Source organism: Oryctolagus cuniculus, chromosome 16, assembly GCF_051225735.1.
Source record: "Oryctolagus cuniculus isolate XC-2025 breed Fujian yellow rabbit chromosome 16, ASM5122573v1, whole genome shotgun sequence".
In the NCBI taxonomy this organism is placed as follows: Eukaryota; Metazoa; Chordata; class Mammalia; order Lagomorpha; family Leporidae; genus Oryctolagus; species Oryctolagus cuniculus.
Genome location: NC_142882.1, coordinates 89,901,509 through 89,915,351, shown reverse-complemented (window position 1 = coordinate 89,915,351; position 13,843 = coordinate 89,901,509). Strand labels below are relative to the sequence as shown.

Sequence of the window (13,843 nt, the reverse complement as noted above, 5' to 3'; positions counted from 1 at the left end):
CTGGCTTCTGGCCCCCGGAGTCCTGCACAGTTGTCCCTGCTTGTTCTGAGAAGTGGGGTGACCTCCCCAGTCCTCCCTGACGCCCCCTTCCTTAGCTGGGACCTCCGCCCGGGCTGTTCCGCCCTGTGTGCCCGGCCCCAGGGAGACTCTAAGCTGCAGGAGGACAGGCAGACCCTGCTCCCGCGGGCGCGATAAACACCCATGCTATGCAGGGCCTGGAACTCGAACCCGCTCCCGGGGTGTTCTCGCACCCCCAAGCCCGCGGCACCCTCGGAGCCCGGGCCGGCTCCAGGGAGAAGTCCCAGGGGCGCACCGGCAGAGCAGGGGCCCCGCGAGTGCAGGCGCGCGGCTTTGTTGCGGCGATGAGGCCAGGTGACCGCTGGGCCCCGGGCCCGGGCCGCGGCGATTGCCCGCGCCGCCTCGAGGGGGCCCTGGCGCGGGCGCCGGCCGCCAGCCAGGAGGACGGGCCCGCCCGCGCGCTGCTCGGCGCCCAGCCTCGCTGCCGGCCATCGCTCCGCCGGACCGCGCCGCGGGCTCGCCCAGGTACTGGGGGCCGGGAGGAAGCGGGGTACGCGGCCACGCGCCGCCGCCCTCTTTGTTTTGGGCCCAGCGCGGGTGTCTGCGCCTGGGGCGCAGGGACTCGGGCTCGGCGCGTGCGGGGACAGGGGCTCCGGCTGCGCGGGGGACGGGGACTCAGGGCGCCGGGACAGGGGCTCGGGAGGACTGAGGCCAAGGCGCGCGGAGACCCGGGCTGGGGGCGCGTGGGGCCACTGTGCGGCTCTGCCGGGGTCCCGGGAAACGCGCTGGGGCGCGGACCGGCCAGGCTGGGGTCCGGGGTCCGGGGACCGGGGACCGGGGGCGCGGACCGGACAGGCTGGGGTCTGCGACGGAGCCGGCGGCGCAGGGGCGCGCGGGACGGCGGGTGGAGGCCGGAGCGGCGCTGTCTCGGTCGCGGCCGGGCGGACTTCGCTCCCTGGGACGCGTCCGAGACTCCGCGCCAGAGAGCAGAGCCCGGGGCCGCCCGCCGTGGGCAAACTCCATCTTCTGCTTGTTCTGGGAGGGCGCCTTGTTGCGTTTCTCTTTCCTTTGCGGCGCGAGAGGCAGGGGGCCCCTCGAGCCCCTCTGCCTCCCCCCGAAGGCGGGGGGCCTGGCGGAGCTCTGGGCAGGGGCCACCTGTGGCACGTGCCGCCTGGCACGCCAGTCTGCGCGGACCGGCGGTAGGAGGGGGAGGGTCCCGGCGCCCGTGGGGTCTCCGAGCGCTGCAGGCCGGCCTGACCCTGGATGTGCCTGCAGACTGGGAGGCGGGAAGCGAAGGGGGCTTCCCCGCGCTCCCTGGGGGGTGCCCTCTGGTGACCGAAACTCCAGCAGTGCTGAAAAGCAGAAGGTGACCCCCAGCGCACACGTTCCCCGGGTCTCCCTGCTTGAACCGGAACACAGGAAAGTGGGGCTGGAGGAGCCCTTGCAGCCACGGGGCCCCTCCCTCCCCGCACGAATCCGGCTAAGGCGCTTCCTGCGTGCTTTCCCTGCGCAAGGAGGGTTGTGCACCCTCGTGTTCTGGTTCCTCTCTTTGGGGCCTGCCCGGTTATATTTGCAAATCAATCAACAAGTATTAAGAAAGGCTTCTCTGTGCGGAGGCCTTGAGAGCCCGGGAGGGGTGGGGGAGTGGCCGCAGCTGGAGGGTGGAGGGGCACGGCCAGAACCCAGGGAGCTGTGCGCACGGGCTCTCCGCGGGGAGCTGCCTGGGAGGGCTGGCCGGAGGCCAGAGCCCAGACCCTGGACCGGAGGCCAGCAGCAGAGCTGGAGAGGAGCGCAGGTACCAGCCGGTCCATTTCCTTTCAGCCTTGCAGGGAGCAGGGTTACTGCCCCACTTGACAGATGGAAGTGGCCCGAGGCGGTGAACCCTGGTGGCGGTGGTGCCGCCTGGGAGCCTGCCCCTGGCTGTGGATGCATGTCTGTAGGTGGGCTCCTAGTGCGTGTCCGGCTGTAGGTGGGCTCCCGATGCGTGTCTGTAGACGGGATCATGATGTGTGTCTGCCTGTAGGTGGGTTCCTGATGTGTGTCTGACTGTAGGTCAGATACTGATCTGACCTGTCTGTAGATGGGATCATGATGTGTGTCTGACTGTAGGTGGACTCCTAGCGTGTATCTGACTGTAGGTGAGGGCCTTAATGAGTGTCCGGCTGTAGGGTGGGATCTTAATGTATGTCCGGCTGTAGGTGGACTCCCGATGTGTGTCTGGCTGTAGGTGGGGCCTTAATGTGTATCTGGCTGTAGATGGGCTCCCAATGTGCATCTGGCTGTAGGTGGACTCCTAGTGTGTATCCGACTGTAGGTGGGGGCCTTAATGCATGTCCAGCTGTAGGTGGGCTCCCAATGTGCGTCTGGCTGTAGGTGGGCTCCTAGCACGTGTCTGGACAGCAGTTCCTCAGTGGAGGTTGTTGAAGCTATCAACAGCTGCAGTTGAATTATTTGAAGAAAGTAGGAAGAGCAGCCTTAGGAACTGCAGCTCCCAGGGCAGGTCGGCTGCCTGTCCCAGACTGCCCCGCAATGTTCTGAAGCTGAGCTGCTTGCTGATGGAACCCCCACTGGAGGGTGTGAGCCCAGAGCATGCTACAGGCTGCAGGAGGTGCCACAGGCTGCAGGAGGTGCTACAGGCTGCAGAAGGTGGACAGGCTGCAGGAGGTACAGGCTGCAGGAGGTGGACAGGCTGGAGGAGGTACAGGCTGCCAGAGGTACAGGCTGCAGGAGGTACAGGCTGCAGGAGGTGCTACAGGCTGCTGGAGGTACAGGCTGCCGGAGGTGCTACAGGTTGCAGGAGGTACAGGCTGCAGGAGGTGCTACAGGTTGCAGGAGGTGGACAGGCTGCAGGAGGTACAGGCTGCAGGAGGTGCTACAGGCTGCAGGAGGTACAGGCTGCAGGAGGTGCTACAGGTTGCAGGAGGTACAGGCTGCCGGAGGTACAGGCTGCAGGAGGTGGACAGGCTGCAGGAGGTGGACAGGCTGCAGGAGGTGGACAGGCTGCAGGAGGTACAGGCTGCCGGAGGTGCTACAGGCTGCCGGAGGTACAGGCTGCCGGAGGTACAGGCTGCCGGAGGTACAGGCTGCAGGAGGTGAACAGGCTGCCGGAGGTACAGGCTGCAGGAGGTGCTACAGGCTGCAGGAGGTACAGGCTGCCGGAGGTACAGGCTGCAGGAGGTGGACAGGCTGCAGGAGGTGGACAGGTTGCAGGAGGTGGACAGGGCAGAGAGTGGGGGCCGGGGGGAAGGTGTTTGGCCCTCCTGGCAAACGCAGCTCCTACCTGCAAGGCTGAGTAGTCACTACGCAAACTCTGAAGTCCTGGCTCCGTGTGTCTGTGTCCTGTCCTGTCCCTGCAGCAGCCGCTGGGGCTGAGCACCGTGTCCAGGGGAGCCCCTGTCCCCTGCTCTCAACTCCATGCAGGAGTTGCTTGTAGGAATGCCACATGCCCCTTAGGAGGCAGCGAGCCTTCCTGCCATCCCAGCCACGGTCGGGCAGAAGCACTTGCTGACTATGTGTCAGCCGCACCCTTAGGTCCAGGTTGCCAGGCCTGGCTGTGGCTCCCCGGGGCTTCTGGGGGAGGGGCTCCTGGTGCAGCAGGAGCCAGGGAGGGTGGCCGGGGTCTGGCCTGGAACTCTCCATGGGTCAGCCCAGCCCCAGACCTCTGGCTGCTTCCTGTAGGACCCTGGTGAGCTTGGGGATCAGCTGATGATGCAGAGCCAGCCCCGTCTACCCAGAGTCCTTTGCGGCCACTGCTGTTCATCTAACACAAGGGGCTCTGGTTACTTGGCAAATTAAGCAGGCATTTGGTTAACCTACAGCTACTTCTTGTTTCTCGCAGTTAGCAACAGGGTTACTATCAAAACAGAGTCTCTTTTAACCCTCACTGCTTTTAAAACACTGAGTCAGTCAAAATCACCAAATGCCAGCAACTCGATGCCAAGGGGGCGTCCCCCTGCCTTGCATGCCCGAGTGTGTAGGTTCCGGGAGTGGGCTGCATCCGCCCAGGCCCTGCACAGCTGCGCCGTTCCTGGGGTGCAGCGCGGGGCTGGGACATTGATGCCCTGGGGCCAGTCCAGCCTCTTGGCTTTCTACCTGTGCCCTGGGCTTCAGTAGCGTCTGGCGCGTGGCCACTATTTCGGGTGGGAACGGGGAGCTGAGCTTGGAGGCCCCTGGTGGTCCTGATGTCTGTGTGGTGGGTTCTTTGTGGGGGGACATCTCGGTGTCTGTGCTCTCAGGGGGTCTCTCAGCCCTTCTGGGGGCTGGGCTGACCTGCGGAGAGCCGCAGGCCAGACCCCACTCTGCCCGGCCGCCTGCCTGGCCCTCCCGCAGCCCTGTCTGGGGTTCCTTAGCTGGTGCCCCAGAGCCCTCAGGGGCTGCCACTGCTGGACTGGAGGGAGAAGACCGGCGTGGGTGAGGGGGACCCACCACTGGGGACTTGGCACGTCAGGGGAGTGGATGGTTCTTGGTGGGCGCCATAACGACCCCTAGACACTTAAACAGGATTATTATTATTATCAAAGGAAGTACTGATCTTGTATTAAAATGCTTTGTTCCAAATGGGCAAAATAACCAGAGAGTGTGCTGGTGGCGATTATGTGTGTGAACCTGAGTTCCCTGTGGCACAGCACCCCCCGGTCATGCCACAGCTTTGGGAGAGAGAGTCCAGTAAAAATCCCTGCTCCCTGGCCAGGCAGGAAGTGACCCTCGCCCCGAGCCCTCTGCAAACAGCCTGCCTCGGACTCTGCCACCACGGTCCCACGTTCTGCAAGAGGGCCAGCTTGGGTCACTAGTGGTGTCGTGGGATGGCAGGGCCTGGCTTTGAGCCCCGGTCTGCCTGTGGTGCCTGGAGCTGTGGCACAGCGAGGGGTGCCAGCGTCCCTGGCGGTGCCCAGGCCCTGCGCGGCCCGCTCCCTGGCCCAGCTGCTTCCTCAGCCGGAGGCCGCGTTCTGTGCTTCCCTTCCTTCCTCCTCCGGCTCTAATTATGGCACACCCGGCGCTGCGTGCCCTTCCTCTTCCTCTTCTCTCCGGGGCAGAGAGCAGCACTTGGCGAGCCCTGTGCAGGCCTGGCTTTGCTTCTGTTTGCAAATTAGCACAAGACCGCTGGAGGAGTCCTGCTGGGCACCGTGCCCGTGGCACCAGGGGGCTTCCAGGTGGGCCTGGCACGGCCCCTGCTGTCTGGCCTGCGCAAGACACTGCCCTGGGCGTTCCCGGCTGCTTCTCTTTTGAGCCGACCCCTGCGGGGAGGAGGGGAGGGCTGCCGATTCCCTTCAAGGGGCTCAGGAATCCCTGGCTCCCCTTCCCCTGGGACTTCACCGCCACGGCACTGGCCCACATCTGGTGGGAGGTGGGGCGGCTGCCGGGCCTCCAGCCAGGGCGTCCACGTCTGTGCACATTCCTCCCGGAACAAAGGGCCCCTCCCTGCCCGGGCTCCGCCCCACTTTGTAATCTATCACCTTTCTTCACATCTCCCCGGGCGCCAGCCCCCTCTCCGTGGGCACCTTGGGAAGTAGATCAAAGAGAGGCAACCAGATAGCCCAGGCTCTGACCGCCCGCGAGCCTGGGTGAGACCGCCCGCCCTGGTTCCCGGGCAGCCTGGGACTGCCGTGGGTCCGGTCCCCCGCTGCTGGCTGGCTCTGGGCCCAGTGCGCACTGGGTCCTGCTGAATTTCCATGGCCCCGGGTTCTGAAAAGCAGGCTGTCACCTTCTGGGAGAACATTGCCCCACTCTCCCCCATTCTGGTCCCTGTGTGGGCAGGGGGTCGTGCACCCTGGATGAGTGTTTCCCAGGGCTGGGGACAGCTGTGTTTCCATCCAGTCACCTCTGGAAGGCTTTGCTTGACCAGGGCTGGGGTGGAGGAGAGGGGCCTGTGTTGGCAGGTCTTGGCGGTGCTGGACGCTTAGGTGGGCGTGAGCGTGTGCAGGGGGCGGGAGCAATGCAGGGAGCAGGGGCACGGGCACATGCAGGGGGCAGGGGCATGTGCAGGGGGCGGGAGCACGTGCAGGGGGCAGGGGCACGGGCACATGCAGGGGGCAGGGGGCAGGGGCACGTGCAGGGGGCGGGAGCACATGCAGGCATGTACAGGGAGTGGGAGTGTGTGCAGGGGGGTGGGCACGTGTAGGGGGTGGGGGGCAGGGGTGTGTGCAGGGGGCAGGGGTGTGTGCAGGGGTCGGGAGTGTGTGCAGGGGGCAGAGTGTGTGCAGGGGCGGGGTGTGTGCTGGGGGCAGAGTGTGTGAAGGGGGCGGGAGCGTGTGCAGGGGGAGGGAGCGTATGCAGGGCGTGGGAGTGTATGCAGGGGGCAGGGGCGTGTGCAGTGGGCAGGGGTGTGTGCAGTGGGCAGGGGTGTGTGCAGGGGGTGGGGCACGTGCGGGGGGGGGGCACTGTCTGGCATCTGTGTTACTCTGGGCCCAGCCCAGGGCTGCCACACAGGGATGTGTCTTTGTTTTCTAACGTGCTGTTAAATGTTATTTATTTATTTTGTAATTGTTTGGGAGACAGAGAGACAGGTAGACAGGCAGACTGAGAGAGAGCCTGCGTGCACCGTGTAGCTCCTCGGATGTGCACAGCTGTTGGGCTGAGCCAAAGCTGGGAGCCCAGGACGAGGAAGCCAACGCAGGCCTCCCACGTGGGTGGCAGGAGCCGAGCTGGGCGCTGACCCCAGGCGCTCGGTATGGGGCTTGGGCAGCGTAACCGCTGGGTCCAACGCCCAGCCCTAGTCGCTTGTGTCTTTTTTCCATGAAGTGGTTTCCGGGTGACGCAGTAGACTTGGGAGAAGAAGGCCTGGCTCAGGCAGCCGGAGGATTTGCAGCCGCCCGTGTGCGGAGTTTGCACGGTAGGTCACGTCCCGCGTGCTGCGGTGTGTCCTGCGCTGTAACAGCACTGTGGCAGAGCGAGCGAGTGGCCTCTGGAAGTCCCCTGAGGGCAGCGCCTGGACGCCCCTGTGCGTTGGTCGCGACTCCCTGTGGGTGTCCCTGCCCACAGACGCCCGGGCAGCCCCCGCCAGCCCTGTCCTGAGCATTTCTAGCTGCCGTTCAGGTCCAAGGACACAACTTTCTTTTTTTAAATAATGACTTATTTATTTGAAAGGCAGAATTACACACACACACACACACACACACATCTTCCATCCGCTGTCCAGTTGGCTGCAATGGTCAGGGCTGGCCAGGCTGAAGCCAGGAGCCAGAAGCTTCTCCCAAGTCTCCCATGTGGGTGCAGGGGCCCAAGCACTTGGCCATCCTCTACTGCTTTCCCAGGCCACAGCAGGGAGCTGGATCAGAAGTGGAGCAGCCGAGGCTTGAACCGGCGCCCATATGGGATGCACTGCAGGTGGTGGCTTCACCCGCTCCCCCCAATGGGATGCCAGCACTGCAGGTGGTGGCTTCACCCGCTCCCCCCAATGGGATGCCGGCACTGCAGGTGGTGGCTTCACCCGCTCCACACTGCCGACCCGGACACAACTTTCTTGCTGTGCTAGAACACACCCGGGGAAACTTGGTGCATCAGCCATGCTCAGGTGCGCAGCGCATTGTGGGCGCATCCTTGCTGACGCCCCGCCTCCCCCCACCCCTTTCCAGAGCCCTCTGTCTCTCTCCGCTGAGCCCAGCTCCCCCTGCCGTCCCCTGCCCCCGTCTCTTGGCATCTGACTGCCCTGGATGGAGCGTGCCGGTGGGATGCTACAGCGTTTGTCCTTTCTGGCTGGCTTATTGCGCCGAGCATAAGGTCCTCGGGGTTCACCCACCGTAGCTTGTGTCAGAGCCTCACTTCTTTCCAAGGCCCAGCCATGTTCTGCTGTGTAGATACAGAGGCAGCAACACACGGTGCGCCACCACAGGGCTTGCGCAGGTGTGCAGAAAATTGGGATTACAAGGCAAGTTTATTTTGGTGTAAAAAATTTGGAAATCCATGCATTTTCCCCACAATATGCATTTTCCATGGACTTCCTGCATGTGTGCAGGTGTGCACTACGGTACACGCATGAGTGTATGTACATGTGTGTGGGCAAACATGCATGTGCCCACGTGTGCATGTGTGTGGACGCATTTCCTTTTTAAAAGATTTATTAATGTATTTGAAAGGGAGAGTGACAGAGAGCTAGAGAGCCAGAGGCAGAGAGAAAGAGAGGTCTTCCATCTGCTGGTCCACTCTCCAAATGGCCACAACATCTTGAGCTGGGCCAATCCAAAGCCAGGAGCCAGGAGCTTCTTCCAGGTCTCCATGCTGGTACAGGGGCCCAAGCACTTGGGCCATCCTCTACTGCTTTCCCAGGTCATGGCAGAGAGCTGGATTGGAAGTAGAGCAACCGGGTCTCGAACCAGTGCCCATATGGGATACTGGCACTGCAGGTGGTAGCTTTACTCCCTATGCCACAGAACGCCAGCCCCATGTTTTCCTTTTTTAAGATTTATTAATTTATTTGAAAGGCAGAGTGACACAGAGAGAGGAAGAGACAGTGACACACACACACACAGAGAGAGAGAGAGAGAGAGAGAGAGAGAGAGGTCCTCCATCTGTTTGTTTACTCCCTGAACAGCCACAGTTGCTGGCTGGGGCTGGGTCAGGCTGAAGCCAAGAGCCTGGGACTCCAGCCGGATCTCCGGGGGCCTAAGCACTGGACCATCTCCCGCTGCTTTCCCAGGTGCATTAGCAAGGAGCTGGATTGGAAGCGGAGACGCTGGGCCTTGAACTGGCACTCATGGGATGCCAGCATGGCAGGCGGCGGCTTCCGTCTCTGTGCCACAGCGCCCGCCCCTCCTCTTCTTCACCAAGTCCTCTACTGGACACTCCCACCTCTGGCAGCCCCTGCTTTCAGTTCTGCCGGGGGCGTTACCCAAGCCCTTTGGGGTGCCCAGGTATGGTCCACGTGCAGCTCGGATCCCCGGACACAGCTGAGTTGGTGCCCCAGGGTAAGGTGCGGCCTGCAGGAGAGGAGGAGGCGTCTGGCCGTGCTGTTTTGACAGATCACGTAAACTCGGTGATTAATGGAATGAGAAAGCAGGAAGAATGTCTTTCATTTAAAAAAAATAAATAGAGCCTTCGTGGCTGCGTGGCTTTATTTTCAATTAAAAGGGCCTGATTTTGTTTCTGGGAATGGTTTTAATTTGGATAAATGGTTCAGTCTGGGAGCCACATGCCAGAGCCTGTGGTCTGAGTGCTGTTCGGGCGGGGGCTCCGCGGCCGCGTTCTCGGGGACCCACACTCCTGGGACCTGCCTTGCTCTGTGAATGGCGCTGCGGCCTGAGCCGTGCTGGCGGCTTCTCCCAGCAGGACGGGCAGGCGGCCGCGCCGCGCTGCCCTTCCGGGCTGGGCCGGTTAATCTTTACCCTCGGAGGACGCATTGGCAATTCCCAGGCAGGAATGTCCACAGGCAGGCCCTGGCTTTTTCCTCCCTTGGAACACGTGCACCAGAGTGACTGCCGTCTCTTCCGACGTGGGCATTTGTAGAATCGGTGGGATTTGCAGGCAGGAGGAGGAGGGGGCCCGGCGGGACTGCAGCCCCCGGGGGACCTGGGGGTGGGGTGTCGGCGGGGCTTCTTTCCAAGGGGATGTGGGGTGGACGGGGTGGAGGAGTGAACCCAGGGTGGCTTCCTGGTGGAGGGAGAGTTTGGGCCAGGGCTGGGGCGGCCGCCGTCTGGTGTGGCTGCCGTCTGGCGTGGCCGCCGTCTGGTGTGGCCTAACAAGTGGTTTGCAGCAGCCAAAGGGGATGCAAAGATGGGAGACGGGACCTGCTGCCATTAATCAGGGCTCAGAGCTCCTGAGAGCCTGGCCTGCTGTTTGCAAAGTGGGCTGTGGGCTCCTCCACCTGGGCCTGGAGCGAGCTTGGGCGGTGGCAGATGGTGGGGGCGCACCCCACAGGGGAAGGACCGCCCCTCCAAAGTCGCTTGGCTGGAGGGCGCCGGGACGGGGAGCCCTGAGCTCCTGTCCTAAGACAGGACAGGTGGGGGGCCTTGGCTCTGGAAGTCCAGCCCATGTCAGCTTCGTGTCCCGAAATCCTGGGCCCAACGTGCACCTGACCTCGGGGCAGCCCTGGGGGCGCTCCCTGTGCATCTTGGGGAATGTGCCCGTTTCTCACAGGGAGCAGATGCTGTCTGGGTGAGTGAGCGAGTGGCGGTGCACAGAGCCCACTGCACTGGTGGTGGACCTATTGCCGCTCCTCCCCCCCCCAACAGGGACAGGCAGCATGGAGAGCCCCTGCCCTACACATGGTGCAGCTCTGTGAATGATGCCACCCTGCCCTCCCCCGCCGGGGCCCTGACCTCTGACCTGCGCCCCAGACCTGCACCTAATGCTAAGTGCAGCCTGGCCCGTGTCCCTTCCAGAAAATTCCACCTGTGCTTTTGCTCAGGCCGGCTGGGCGCCTCCTGCCGACCTGAGTTTGCAGTTGCTGGGGTGTCCGAGCAGCCCCTGGCAGTGGGGCTGACCCTTGCTAGACTGGGACAACCCCCTCCGTGGGGTGGCTGGGACCCGGCACACGAGGGCCAGCGCAGAAACTGTGGCCGGCTGTGTGCTGACGGGGCTGGCCGTGCGCTGGAGCCACTCCGTGCTGACCTTGGCCCCAGACGTGTTTGTGAGTGGGGTTCCTGGTGCGTGTCCAGCTGCGGCCTGTCGGTGCTGAGTTCAGCTCTGTGCCCCGTCCTGTTCCGGCTGAGCCCCAGACAGATGCGGCTTCTGTTTCTGTGCCAAGAGGCACTGGCCACTGAGCTGGGGCAGACAAAGACCGTGGATCTACTGTGATCCCAGTGTCCTGTGTCCCCTTGACCCCTGGACGCCTGCCTGTCCTTCCATCTGCGCACACACAGGCCGCTCGCTGTGTCCGTCCCTCTGTCTCAAAGTGCCAGGTGGCTTGGAAGGCCCCCCTCTGGCCGCTGGAGAGGGCACTGGGCCTCCCTGTTTGCCCCGGGAGCTGGCCCTGCAGGAACAAGGTGGCGGGCACACTTACCCCTGCTGCCTGCTCTCTGTGGCCCTGCGACGGTCTCCCGACAGCTCTGAAGGGCTGCTAAGAGTGGACGATGTTGGGGGGGGCACCTTGCTGAGCTCTGGGGTGCCGGGGGGCACTGTGCCCCCAGGGCCCTCTTGAGGAGCCTGGGGGTTGCTGCTGTGTCTTTCCTATTGTCTGTAGTTGTTCACTTCCGGGGTGCTGGACCCAGAGGGTCAGCCCGAGGGCCTCCACACCAGGCCCCTCCCTGCCCACCAGACAGAAAGACTGGGACGGAGAGGGGCTGTGGGGCCTCCCAGCCACGGGGGGGGGTCCCCTTCCAGGTGGTCTGGGTGGACACACCCCCACACTCCCTGTCCCGAGGCTCTTCCGTGAGCTGTGCACTCTGGGACTGTCTCTCCTCCCTGAAATCTGGCCTCCAAGGACCAGGTCGAGGGGTCTTATTTCTTCAGCAGGGTGAGGGCCCTGGGAGGGGGCGCGCGAGAGCTGAGGGCCCCCAGGTATGGCGTCTGCCGTCCCCTGGATGGCCAGGGCCAGCCTCCCAGGCTGACGCGGGAGGACACAGCACCCCCACCCTCCACGGAAATGGTCCAGAAGATCCTTGTTCCTAGGAGGGGGGGCTCTGCACATTCCAAGGCTTCCGTGCCGTTTTTAGGGCTACCATTTCCTTCTCAAAAATGATCTGTGTGAGAGGCACAGAGACGCAGAGAGGGGGAGCTCCTGTGTGCTGGTTTCACTCCCCACGCGCCCACGGCAGCCGCCTGCTGGGGACGGAAGCCAGGCCCCAGGAACTCAATCCAAGTCTCCTGTGTGGGTGGCAGGGACCCAGCCCCTGAGCCCTCCTGCTGCTCCCCAGGGTCTGGGTCCGCGGGCAGTGGAACCCGGGTGCTGGGATGTGGGAGGCGGGCCCCCGGGGGAAGCCTGTCCCAGGCGACCGGTTCTGGCCGGTGGGGAGAGCCGTGTGCCCCTTCTTACAGATTTGAGCATCTGGCCTCTGAGCAAACAGCCGAGTTTCTCATCCCAGTGTGGAGTGCTGGGGGCGGATTCCGCTAGGACCCCCAAAGGCTGCCGGACGGGCGCTGCCCACCAGGCTGCTGCTGCTCTATGTTCCTGCAGCACCGAGGATCGGGCGCGCCCTGCAAGTCCTTTGGGTGTTCGCAGAACGGCCCGGGCGGAATCTCGGCTAACGCCGGGGGAGGGGGAGGGGCGGGGTGGGAGGGACTCGTGGCCATGGCAGGCGTCCACGCCAGGCTGGGGAAATGTCACTTCTCCGCATGGCCCGGGGCTCCTCGGATCACGTTCACCACTGGGACTGCACGCCCGGAAGGCAGCGGCAGAACCGGGAGTGATGGCAGGGCCTGTGTGAGAACACTGCCCCATGCTGGATCCCCCGGGGCTCGGGAGAGCAGGCCCCGCCCATGGCCAGTGTGCGGGGGACAGCGTGTCTGGGTCCGAGGTGTGGCCTGGCCATGAGCCACCTCAGCCCCCTGGAGGGCCGCGCGTCATCTGTGGGCCTTCGGCCTCAGCCCAGGGTCACGGGGTGCAGCTCGCGCCCGCCGCCTCGGCCTGGGTTCCCGCACCCTGGCCTCTGCTTCTGCTGCAGGAGTGTGCGTGGCACAGCACAGCTCCGGGCGCTCAGGCTGGCCGCAGGAAGGGGCTGCTGTGGGCTGGGGAGGAGCCCTGTGTGGGAGACCCCTTTGTCACCTGCTTCCTTCACTGCCCCTCCCCCATCTGCCCGTGCAGCTGGGTCCGGGTGCACGCGGTGCTCCCCAGCCGTGAAGGGGACAAGGCTCAGGACGGGGGGCGGGGGCGGGGGCGGGCGCTGGCCGTGCCCTCAGCGTGGGCTTGCAGGGTCGGGGCCTCCGGGGCTCCGGGTCCTGCCGGCTGCACCTCCCAAGGCCAGGGCTCCAGGCAGGGCTGCCTGCTGGTCACCGCCTTCTTGCTCTCTCCAATCCAAGGCCACGGTTTTCTGAGACCCGGCCTTGCCCGGACTGAGCGGCTGCGGTGCCGGCTCAGCAAGGGCTCAGCAGAGTGCGGGGGGTGCCCCCAGGATGCACCTCGCCAAGGGCTCGGCGTGCGCTGCCTGCGTGGGGCCCGGAGCTTGGGGGGCAGCTGGCAGATGCAGGCCTGGCACGAAATGTCGGAGAGCAGAGCGGCCAGTCCTGCCCTTTGCCTGTCTCAGAACGGCCTGGTGTGAGTCGCGCTCTCTGCTGGGTTCTGACAGTGTCGTCGGGATCTGGGGCCGGTAGCCCTGGGGTGTGGGAGGGGCTGGCTGGCTGCTGCCCCGGTGCCACGCTGCTCTGGTCACAGCATGCAGTACCTCAGTGAGGAAGGGGTGAGGAGGACCACAGGCCGAGTCAGGCTGGCCACCTGGGCCACCACGTGTTGGTCCCATTGTCACCGGCCTCTCCGAAGTCCCAGTCACTGAGGGACTCCTCCTGAGTAGGACATGAGGAGGTGGGGGGTCTCTATCATCGAGGGGTTGGGGGGTCTCTATCATTGAGGGGCTGGGGGGGTCTCTCCATCCCCGAGGGGGTCTCTATCATCGAGGGGTTGGGGGGGTCTCTCCATCCCTGAGGGGTCTCTATCATCGAGGGGTTGGGGGGTCTCTCCATCCCCGAGGGGGTCTCTATCATCAAGGGGTTGGGGGGGTCTCTATCATCGAGGGGTTGGGGGGTCTCTATCATCGAGGGGTTGGGGGGTCTCTCCATCCCCGAGGGGGTCTCTATCATCGAGGGGTTGGGGGGTCTCTCCATCCCCGAGGGGGTCTCTATCATCAAGGGGTTGGGGGGGTCTCTATCATCGAGGGGTTGGGGGGTCTCTATCATCGAGGGGTTGGGGGGATCTCTCCATCCCCAAGGGGATCCCTATCATTGAGGGGTTGGGGGATCTCTC

The 13,843-nt window shown here is 64.2% G+C and overlaps 1 protein-coding gene across 5 annotated transcripts in view; it reads left to right on the top strand.

Moving 5' to 3' along the window:
- The first annotated feature begins 390 nt into the window (after positions 1 to 390).
- TNS3 (tensin 3) overlaps positions 391 to 13,843 on the top strand; it is a 190,124-nt gene continuing 176,671 nt past the window's right edge. Inside the window, exon 1 of one of the 5 annotated variants that reach the window (XM_070059452.2) lies at positions 391 to 543. The gene's annotated coding sequence lies outside the window, so the exon portion shown is untranslated. Of the gene's footprint in view, positions 544 to 1,691; positions 1,814 to 13,843 lie in introns of those variants that run through there. The other 4 variants (XM_070059450.2, XM_089315964.1, XM_070059444.2 and 1 more) reach the window with 4 other exon arrangements.